At 33.8% G+C, this 12797-nt stretch overlaps 1 long non-coding RNA gene across 1 annotated transcript; it reads left to right on the top strand.

The window, feature by feature from the left end:
- Nucleotides 1-4408: 4408 nt before the first annotated feature.
- Nucleotides 4409-5977, top strand: LOC149784549 (uncharacterized). The gene is made up of 2 exons (XR_016414160.1): nt 4409-4859; nt 5296-5977. It is a non-coding gene; the product is annotated as an uncharacterized LOC149784549 (long non-coding RNA).
- The last annotated feature ends 6820 nt before the right edge of the window (nt 5978-12797 follow it).

Genomic DNA, 12797 nt, shown 5'->3' with positions numbered 1-12797 from the left:
AAAACCATAGTGTAGTAACGGTACGAGGACTACTGCATCCGATTGGAAAAGCATGCTTGGTGCTTGGAGCAAATATCATCTAATGGTTGGACAGTTACAAATCGAGGATGAGGTTATGCAGAGTATGCTTTATTTTCAAGTACTTCAGGGAAAGATTTATCAATACTGTTGATATTCATCTATTGTTTATCTTTAATACCTGACAAATCATGTCACTGATAATGCATTGTTGTACTTAATATATCAACGGAGATATTAATACGAGTTTTTATTGAATTCAAGCCTGGAACTATGTCACTATGATTCAACTACTGGCTGTTGACACATCAGCGATATACATGTTACGACCGACGTATCAAACACCTTCAGCTTTGCTATTAATTCGGCCTTCTCCTAAATTGTATTTACAACTTTAGATTCGTAGGATTTATGTCTTTATTTCGAGGATTATAATGGATTTAATTCGCAATATCATATTTGTTTCATTTTACCTTATGATACGATCCTTATAAAATCATCAGGGATATTAAAGTACGCTCGCCTTACCCTCCGTCCTCACTGTCCATCGTCCCATCATATATTAGACCGCTGTGTGGAAATTTGTCATTTCCATATACGACTCACATGTGATAACCATCGGCGAGATTGGTATGATCTATGATTACATCTCCTTACATTTCCGGGGAGTATATGAAATGTCTGGAGTTTTCATTGTGTGTTTTACGACCGTCATAGTGACATTATAACGGGTATAGAATGTCACGTTATACGACACACCATATATGTGTCAGAATTTCGCGGGTTTGAATCCCGGCCGAGTCATACCGAAGATTTATAAAAATGGCACTAATAGCTGCATCGCAATGCGCTCAGCATTAAGAGGCTAGTGTTAGGACTAGTCAGCCTGGTTACAGGATACTGCGAATGGGTGGGACATGATGCTGAATGTCTTCGGCATGATGACCCAGTAATATATATCACTATATAGTACCACACTGGAGACATCGTAGCGATATGACTGAAAAATTGTTAAAGCTACGTTAAAATTCCAAATCACAAACACACACACACACACAAAAATACACTAGCTGTTATTAATATGTTGAACCATCATACTGAGGAAAGGTTTGTGCATGACGTGCCCCGCCTTTGTAGATTTGAAATAACTAAATAAGAAAAGAATGACCTGAAACCATTAAATAAGAGTTGTACAGTTGTCGAAATACGTAATTACTGTTTTGAATCCACTAAAGAGGATATACTACAATTTGGATTGGAGAAAATAAGTAGACACCACTAAAGGATTCACTTAGTAGGACTGTCAGGAGAGAGTTTTGCGCATTACGTTTCCATGAAAAATGCATTGTCGTTCAGATACACGTGCTTACCGTGTTAGTGTCACTGAACAATATTGTGCCTCAAAGGTGGGTTGGCAAACGTTCTGGAACACTACCGAACTATCCATAAAATCAGTGTTGTCTTTTTTTTTTGTTTGAGTACTTGAGTGACTGATCAGTCCAGTTTGTGCTCCGAACTGTTTGTAGCACACTTGCCAGGATATACCGCTTGGGTTAATATTGAGTTGTTTCAAGACTGGCCAGAGGGAATGTTTAAAAGTTTCTTCTGTACACCATGACATCATATTTTGATAAAACGAGACACAAAATATAGTCCTTATCTTTCAACTAGATTAAATGCTTGCGAAAAGCACAGAAAAGGGATGCTAGGGCAAGGCATTTATATAGTATGTGACCAACACACATATCATCAATAAACCAGATAGATACAAAGAAACAACATGAACAGTAAATTAAATAAATGCATTCCCGGTCTTTAGAATGCCTTTCTCTGTTGTTTTAAGCTTGAAAAGAATATGGCGACAGCACGGTTGGTCATAAATAGTGTACTTCGTCAGCAGATATCAGCTTCCTGTGCTTCAACGAAATTGAACAACAACAAAAGGTTTCTTTGTTTCAGTTGGATAATACATATGCTGTTTTATGAATTAAATATTGAAATACATATATTTGAGTCATCTTTTGGATGAAATTCCTCCTGTAAAGGCCATATATGACAGGATCAATGAGTGAAGTCACCATCGATTACGACAATAGCAATAACAAATACATATTTTGGTAGCTGAATTATTAAGTTATTTACTTATATCAATAGATATTTCCAGCTCATATCAAACTGCAATAATTTAGAGGTAAGTAAAAGTGGACAAGCACACACGTCGTATGCAGTGATTCTTATTCCTCAATCGTAGTCCAAAATGATGATTCTTCTCAAAATTTCATTCAGAATTATTCAGATATTATTCTGCCTTATTAATCCACTCTTATCATTGTTATTGTTGTTGTTGCTATTATTATTATTATTATTATAGGACATGCGTAATTTTTCAAATATATTATTGGTATTACAAACCACACACCAAACGCTTTATATATAATGAGTTGGGTAGAATGCCAATGCAAAAGGCAATGTATATATGCATATATATATATATATATATATATATATATATATATATATATATATATATATATATATATATATATATATATATATATATATATATATATATATATATATATATTCTGCTACAAATTATTGCAGACGAAAGAGGTGCCCTTTTGAAGCGCTCGAACTTACGAATCACTGTCATCTCACATATGTCTGCGTGGGTTCGAATCTCGGGTAAAGTCAATGTTGGTATGTGAAAAAAACTTGTCTGTAGCTTCTCGTGGGTCGGTGGTTCTTTCCGAGGTTTAACGGACTCTTCCTCCACCATTAATACTGGCCGCCATGTACTTGTGCTGAAAAAGGGCGTAAACGTTACAAGAACAACAACAGATTCCCAAATCAAAGCTATAAGTTAAGATTGATATGGGCAAACAATGGGACTGTTGGATGAATACAGTTAAGCATATACTGTTTTCATACGGAACTGGAAAAATTTTGGTTAAGCTTGGGTGCGTGATGATAAAGTTCTTTTCAGTATTTGTGAACAATGTTTTAAGGATCATTTTCAACAACAACTAAATGGAGTTAAATTCAATGGAGAGATTTCCATTTTAAAATATGATCAGAAACAATATGAGTTGTCAATACTGTTATCTGGATCCTTGCTCATTGACTCTAAGGCAAGCTTTACAAGGCAAATTCACACAGGCACAAAGATTATATATTCATACCTGCCCTCACCCCACACAAATTCCTAACAATATAAATAAATAAATAAGGAAGGAAATAAAATAATAAATTAAGTAAATCCAGAATGATGTCATGCCTAGTAAATTTGCTATGAACCACAAGAAAGAGCAACGCATATATAACGACAGAAGCCATTCTGCATGAAGGGGAGTTGCATCCTCGCGTAAACTTGAAACACTTCTTATCTGCACATTGAAATTATGAAATTCAGAAACCAAGTGTACGTTCTGAGCATTAATTATATATATCTTCATCTAAACATTTAGAATAAACATAGTTTAGCACAGGTAAATATCGGACTAGTACTGGACGTTAACGATACTACTACTACTACTAGTTCTAATAATAATAATAATAATAATAATAATAATAATAATAATAATAATATAAGTAATTTAGCTACCAAAGACCATTACATAGGTCGCTATGGACGTCGTGCCGGTGGCCTAAGTGATTAGAGAGTCTGCTTCAGATCCGGGAGATCGTGGGTTTGAACCTAGGCCGAGTCATACCAAACACTTATAAAAATGGTACCAGCAGCTGACTCGATTAGCACTCATCATTAAGAAGTTAGTACTAGGACGGGTCGACCTGATTTCATGATAATCTCATTAGGTGGGACATTATGCTACATGTCTGCATCGTGATTCCCCAGTGCTAGACACCACTACAAAATGCCACACTGCATACATCGTAGCGATAGGACTGAAAAGTGTTCAAGCTACGTTAACGAGAGAAATGTAGGTCTAGTAACTTAAACTCGTCCGTAATGATTAATCCGTTTGACTTTCAGTTTTAATATATATTATGAAGAAAAAACTAAAAAATATCATTAAGTATAACACTGATTTACAGATACAACTTTTCTAGTGTTGGTTACAAGTCTGACTCATTGCCAGGTCATCAGGAAAAGCATTGAATTTCCAGCTTGATTCTGAGCAATTGGGGCAACAAAAATGACGTCTAGAAAGACTTCTCACGGCTTCATTTAATGCATGACTAAAGGTCATATGCGTAACCACGTACTTGTGGAAGCTGCTTGTGAACTTCATTAAATGCCGATAGAATATAAAATGTTTGGGGAAAAAACAAAAAACTTGTGTCTTAAAGGATGATTTATGTACTGAAATGAATAAATGACTGGAAGACTTTTTATTTTTTATTTGACAGAGGAAAAATATAAGACATATTAACGTAATATATTGATGACGTTGATAAATATGAATATGTTACAAGATTATATCTATGATACATGTAACGATATTGATAAGGCCATATGATTCAATACATAGTTCATGCCTCAGAGACATCTACATTCCCTTGACATATTTATAAGTGTATTCAAGTATTATTTATGCAGACATGGTGTTACGAATTACCTGATATGGCTTGCTTAGACCACCATAAATTCCAGTATTTGACGTGTTTCGCGCGCCATAGTATCTGGCAAATATACTTTTTCTTCGCATCGCGTGACGCCTTTATTGCTTGCTCTCCACGTGAGTAATATATGTTAACACGCGCGACTATATATATAACTTAGGGATCTTGACTAACACAGTCATTAGAGGGAAGCTCTTTATGTATTTAGCGGTCAGGGCGGGATCGCTATTATGTCTTAGTTTGAGCCAACGAGTTGGGTGAGTTATATTATTTTTAATCAACTCTTTTTAATTAATGTTCAGATTCGCAAAACACGTTCAACGTTGTTTTATACGTTTGTGTTGTTTTATCGTTACTTGTAGTTTAATTCATCAAGAGCGTATGGCTTATGTAATTTGGTAGCGAGAGATGGTACGATTCGGATTATTAACATGGATTTGAACATATATGCAATACTCCTGTTGGTAGGTCATCTTGTCGCTATTATTATAACTAATATTGAAGACATATTATGTATGTATTAGAGTTATAGTATATCATATTTCTATTTGTTGGTATGCCCTGCCTACGTCATAGTCGTACATAAAGAATAGTTCAGGTGTGTTCCTATTAATCTATTTGAAATGCTCAGATATTTTAATCTAGATACACAGAAAGCAGACTATTTGGAAAGTTGTTTCTTTTTATAAACAGCCAACTAGGCGTGGGTTACTAGTTGTGGAATACTAGGCGTGGATTACTAGTTGTGGATAACTAGGTACGAGTATCTAGGTGTGGATAACTGTGTGCGGACTGACTAGGTGTAGCCAGAGGCCGCAGCAATAGTGGTGAAAGACCGCCAGGAAAGTGCCAACGTATATGTGCAGGAGAAGTCTGGATGGTTGAAGTGACCCAGCCGGGAAGCGGGTCAAAGGGCATATGAAATAACAAGCAAACATTGGAAATACATATAGGAATTTCATTATAGTGTTTGACTATAAGAAGGTTATAGTGTTTGACTAAGAGAATTTCATCATAGTGCTTGACTATAAGAGGGTCATAGTGTTTGGCTAAGAGAAATAGTTGTCATTATAGTTTTTGACTATAAGAAGGTCATAGTGTTTGACTAAGAGAATTTCATTATAGTGTTTGACTATAAGAATGCCATTAGTGTTGGACTATATGGGAAAAGGTCAGCATATTGGCTGACCATATAGACAAAAAGCATGGTAGTGTTTAATTATCTGACACAACTTTATAATTATTGAATATTTCAAATAAGTATATCTGTTCTTCATCATAGTTTTCCATTGGATCCATATTATTTACCTTTCTATTTATTTTGATATGTTATTTCATCATTATTGTGAAAGAATAATACATCTTTTTATTGTCACTTGCATATGTTATTTTTTAAATACCAATTCAGTCTCAAAGGGAGTTAGCTCGACTACATTACGTTTTCTATAGTATTACAGATTATGAATAACAGACGTTATTTGATAATTGCAGGTGAAAACATATTGATTTGACATTCTGATGCAGCTTTGACGATATGGGAATAAAGACAAATACATCAAATATCAATTTAAAATTTGAAATTAGTCTAGTTCTCAACCATACATAAAGAAGGGTACATGAAGCGCAAATAATAATGATAAATAAATTTCAATATTACACACCAACTATTTCCGTTAAGTTTAATTTTTAACATGCTACACTTTCCAAGGAGATGAATAGAAATATTGTGCATTATTGCATATAGTTATGTTGCAGGAAATCATTAAGACAATAAAACGATAATATGGCTGAATATGTCAGGCACAAACAGTATTTATCATTATTAATACAAGGTGATTGGTCATATCAATGTGGATACCTTTGACATTAACATCTTCCAGTGCTTTGGATGATGTAATTTGGATGAACTTAAATAGCATCGGAATTCACATAACGTAAGTACAAATCGCACTTGTATCGTCGTTTGTTTATTATGTATGTATATGTGAAATCTAATGAAATACCTAACAGTGCTGCTTGATTACCAGTCATTAAATTTAAGATAAGAAAAGCAAAATGTTCTTGAAGACGGGGAAAGGGATATACTACGAACGAAGGCATCCAATCAGTAAAGAGAATATTGTGCAAGAATATCATGTGTATATTTGGACCAACCAGAATCACATCACGTGATATGATAGCCTGTTGCGATATGAAAACATAATAAACTGTTCACATACGCACAGTGTACAAAATGAGATAAATGGATGTGTGGAAGTTGATAGGGAATGTATGACTGGATTTAAGGCATAGGTGACAAATGAGTTGATCTAATGGATACATGACAGATCAATAATCTAAATCGAAAATAACAGATCAGCTGATATATACGATACATCACATAAATGGATCTAACAGTTATGCTAAAGACAAATTGATCGAAAGGAGACCGAAGGGCATTTAGTGATTGGTACAGAGCTGTATATAGAATTAAATATAAGTGAACAAGGAATGGCTCAGTACACGTGATACAATCGTACTCGAACATGTGAAGCCCATTTATGACCACCACCACAATACAATGAAGTAAATTAACGTTATAGTTAGTATATACATTTTCAGTTAATTGTCTGTGACCTTTAACGTCTATATAGTATACCAATAGCACATATTAAAATCCAGAGTAGCATTAGAAATGACAGACGGTTACTAGGAATATAGTAATATGTTGCTGCAGCACTTTCACTTCTGCTGTGATGCGTACCCAAAATTTAGTCAAGTGTAAATTTGTAACTGGCTCTGATATTGTCACAACTTAAATTTTTTATGAATTTCCACTAATAAAACGCTTTGTATTTTGCGAGAAATAATAATTTAACGTAAGGGCAAACAATCTCGATTGTTTTTAACATCGAATTTTGAATAAAGCCAATGGAGATAAAAATATTACAAAACCGTTTTTTAGGATCGAGTGGAAAGCACATATCTGTGACAACAGCGTTTCCTCATTTCACGTAAGAAAATATTTTTCCCGGTCAAACTCGTCAGACGGTGCGACAATATTTGCAAAACAGATTTTCATAAATGAAACAAGTGTTTTTTATTTCAAACAACATTTGAGAAAGTACAATCCAATTTTTTTCACACCATATATATATTTAGGATATAGGTTGATCATAATTGGCCCGACAATTCTCGAGAACTAAAATGTAGCAAATTCTGACTGACGGACAATGCGCAATAAAAATGTATACATTAAGCAATATGGAAACAGCCATAACATAACTATATTTGACCTTACCTCCAAATTATTTAAAAGTAAACAATAGAACTGACAATACAAAACGAAGGTAATATTGCGTGAATAGACGGATGCGTGGGTTAGGTGTAGATTACACTTTACTTTTATCACATGAAAAAGGTCCCTGGTAGGTGCAATGATAATCACCAGCTCCGATATCTTGCCAAATAACTAGACAGTTCTCACGAATTCCTCCACTTGGTTGACCCGGATTCCAGAATGGATTAAGCTCCTCTCCCTTCCAGTTCACGAAGTGTCCCTCGCTACCTTCATCCCACAAACCAATATATGTAAAGTCTGTGGAAATAATAAATATTAATATGCATGTATCATGCTCACGCTTCGTACAAATCTACGTATATACTGATATTCATATGTATTTATTTATGCATGTATGTATAGATTATTGGAGGGATGGATATATATGATATATATGAAGCCGTTTGGTTAAACTGTTCACTTATTGCAAGGTAAATATATTGTTGGTTTTTGTAACAAATAATATCAAGAGATTTTGAATCCAGTGTGTATTCGACTTAGGAAAAGGCATACAAGTTGTTCCTTTTCTACTAATGTTACGTATATTTAATCTAGATTGGTAGTGTTGCTTTTTAATGATTATAAGATATGTATATCTATTTAGTACTTTTGTCAAAAATCAAGTTGATAATGTACCTGACCAGTGACATTTAATTCGTAAACACCAATATTAATATTGCCCTGAGTGCATATTAAATATTCTGATCATTATTAATAGTAAAGAGTTAGAAAATTTCAAGAAAATAGTAATTGCTATCTTGGTCATCATTATTGCCTTAACACCTTTAGCAGAATCAGTTTAATTGTTTTTATCTTAAGGGTTTCCACAGGGGGTGTATATTTTTTTTTTCAAGTTATTATTATTCATTGTGATTACAGGATGCTCAATAAAATCAATGGACAAAAATATTCACTTGGAACTATAGTTAATCCAGACAAGAACATTATGGATTATATTACTGTGATACACCAAAAGACTGTTACCACATCGCCAATTTTAGGATATTGGCACAATAACACACTCGAGATTACAGGCACATAAACACATTAAACAGTGGAATTAAATATGGAACACCACTTGAGTTCAATAGAAATTTCATATATTTGGACATGTGATGGGAATTGTCGGACTACATGGGATTTAATTCACAATATTGTAAGTTATTTTAAAATTTTCACTTTGTATTCTAGGGAAAGAAAATATTCGTTGTATTTCGCTCTTTTCGTAAGAATATATAGTTCTAACACTTGCATTTACAAATACCACATATACATACAACTAGTCATACCAATATTAGACAACAATATTACAGTAAAATTAAGGCGATTTGCCACTCAGAACACCCCGACGATTTCATAAGGTGCAAAGCCCAAAATTAGTCCTATTGGACGCTAAAATCATTTCTAGCAGAAAAGTATATCCGTTTCAGAATACACACATGACACAAGCTGTTTGAATTTAGAGCTTGCAAGTTGTTAGGATCTTCACTGTTTGAATTTAGAGCTTTCAAGTTGTTAGGATCTTCACTTAAATAATTTTGCTTAACCCCTAGCTTTAATTCTTTTTCTAGATCATCTACGTATTTTGGAGAAACTGTTAATTCAATGCATGTCTAAGAGGAATAATGATGTATTCTGCCTCAAACGGAAATATATATTCTACAGACATAATTCTATTTTAATGTTACGTACCGCAAATAAATTCTAACTTTATCATCTTGCTGTCTAATTTTCAATCAAAACTCGGATGTCATTATGAATGAATGCATAACATTATTACTTAGAAGTCGAATATTTTGCAGTCAATCAGTAAAATGCTTTCACATTCTGTACAATCCGTCACTAAAACATGCAAGAAAATAAAACATTTGCAAGACATTATTGTTAGAAACAAGCTCCTGTACAAAACGTTACCAACTTTGATAAAGATTCCTGATATTAAATCTGGATGACGATATTTAAATTAGATAAACCTTGCAACAATGATTTTCATAAGATATGCAATCAAAGATTGTAAGATACGTAAACAGCAAGAATCCTACTGATTCCAAATGCTTACCAAACGCTATTCCATTATATTCTTAGTCACATGTCAGCTTATTCCGCAATTTTAGGACAATCATGAAGCCTTGTTAATGTATATTTGGTTAAGATAAGCCTTGTTCTTTCGAGACGTCGAAATATTGTCATAATCAATTTGATCAATATAAAAAACACCAAAAAACGTACTACAATAAAGATCTTCTGGAGTCGTTTGGATGAAGTAACAAAAGCTCTAGCTCACCACCAGCTCATCCCCTATGCTACAAGAAAGAATACATGTCATACTATACTTGGAGTTTACTTACGGAATAGACATGTTTGTTTTGGTGTTTTCATTATTTACCGTAACTTTGACAATGAGTCAATTCACTACGATGTATGCAATGTAGATGTTTATAGTGATGTCGTGCAATTAGAGCATTATGCCCAAGACATGTTGCATTTATCTTTCTCAGCCTGTCTTTTCACATACAGCGTCTTAGAGCTTTGCTCAGGTTTTTCGTCTTCATCTTTTCAAAGTGTGCTTGCATACATTTACAGAGTTCATTCTAGAAATTGCGGACACAGTGTGCAAATCGCAATTGTATTCGCACATGTACTCGACATACTTTCAAAAACGGATACAATTGTTTATATAATTAGTTTTCTCTTTAAAAGGGACTTATTGATCATACAATTTAAAAACACTGAATGATTGAAAATTACGTCAAGCCTCCATCGTCGCATGTACCAGTGAATTTGCATGCGATATCGTCCTTACGTGTCACTTTCTTTCGTTTCTGACGGTTTCAAATTCTTACACCATTATATTTTCGTGTTAATGTTATGTAACGTTTTACATATTTTTTCTTCTTCAGACTTTCGGTTTAAGCTTGTTTTCGAGGGGAAAGATTTTAAAATGTAAAAGCAATTTTCTATTGCTTTGTATAATTAGTTGTCGTGCCACTTACAATTCCCAATAATTCTGTGAACATCAGCTATCTGAGTCTGGGTCGTAATCACAAGTAGTTTCGCCTTTTCAGATTCGCATATTTTCATCGCATCGCTGAAATTTGCATATTCGGAATGGTACTTGACGCAAAAGTAGGAGCCGCCCAAGGTTACATTCTTATAATCCATATCACATGTGGGTGATGGTGCTGTAAGATGCATTTCATAATTTGTTTAATGATTGTGTCCATAGTAAATGCTCCTGATCTTTATATCAACTATCACATCAGTCATCATAATTATAATTTAAATAATAGTAACACGGATTTTTCCATTACATTATAAAGATAGTATCGATTAAAAACTAAAGCTAATAAATAATTCCACCGTAATAGATCTAATATGCATTAACAATCACAAAGACAGTCGTTTCCACGCTTACATAAAATGCTGTAAAACCTGTTACCACGCATGGCAAGCTTCCATGAAAGATTGTCACTTTGAGTATTTGCAGTCTACGACGCTGTAGGATTTTCCCAAAATGTATCAAACAGTACTAGAATGGTATTGAAATCACACTGTATTTAAAATACAGGGACAAACGTGATATAGCGAACGAGAAAAGGTGCGATTCCACAATATATTACCCTGGATATTTAAACAGAAAAGGTGAATGATCAGGCACATTTTGTAATCTCGAGTGTTTGAATTGTCTTCCTAACTTCTCTTAGACAATGGGAAATGAATAGATCGAAAGAAATAAGCAGATAGACGAATAGTCATAGAGACAAAAAAGGAACTTACGGGCATATTTCATATATTGCATTGCAGAGATTAAGGTCGTCGATTCCACCTTTGAATTGTAATCATTACTTACGAACCGATGTAAATATTACATGAGATTTAATCCTTCATTTCGATGTCGAGCATCCACAGAACAGAGAAAACAACATCCTGGCATCTAGCAAACCAGGTACTTGGCTGTCATAACATAATATAAGAAATGAAAGGCACGCCTAAAATAGTGTAAGCAATGGGAAGATAGTAACAAGGGTGTACCTTTGAGAAAATAGAATGTAGAGACTTCCTGGCCATGTAAACTTGTACATGAAGGGCAAAACTATTTAACTCTTATTACGTGTATATTCCGTTGCATGTTTTGTAAACTGCAGACCTATGAAATTGAGTCTCAAATATTTAAACTTTCCTTTTAATTTACCAATGACAAAAACCTAAATTTATGTACAATATAGGATGCTTATCTTTTCTTAATCCATTTTCCTTTATTAGAATGTATTGTACTTCTGTCATTAAAAATGTCAAACAGTATAAAGGCTGGTGATGCTTGTGGTTACACAGGATATACTTTGTTAATTTTACAAGGTTATTATTAACCTGTCCATTAATATTACAAGGACTTTTATTGGCTTTATCGTGAATAAAACATTTGACTAGTTTACTAAGTCCCGAGATTTTTCTCCTTTGCTTAGTTGTTATATCATCCACATTGATAATATATTATATAATCCTGAATGTTGTCAAAATACCTATATATCTAGACTGTTATATGCGACCTTATATTTCAATCCATTAGATGAAATCACAATGAACTTTATTTACAAATTACAATCTGCGGGTAGACTGCGTAGGATTGTTGTCCATGCTGCATCGCTTCGCACACAATACGAGCAAAATATGACACTGGATTCAACGGGTCAGTAGGTGGACATTTGGAATTTGTTAATTGAAAGTTAAACCAAAATTATATTAAACTTAAATATAATCACTGAAATTGTAAGAAAATAGTCTTCAATACATCGTAATCTGTATCACAATTATATAATACTTGTTTGCGTAACAGACCTATCCGTCTGTATGACAATGATCAAATACTCGCCTGTAT

This window comes from Sinohyriopsis cumingii, chromosome 14, assembly GCF_028554795.1.
Source record: "Sinohyriopsis cumingii isolate HCF-2022 chromosome 14, ASM2855479v2, whole genome shotgun sequence".
Lineage (NCBI taxonomy): Eukaryota > Metazoa > Mollusca > Bivalvia > Unionida > Unionidae > Sinohyriopsis > Sinohyriopsis cumingii.
Note: the sequence above shows the minus strand (reverse complement) of the source record. Positions and strands in the feature narration are given on the sequence as shown.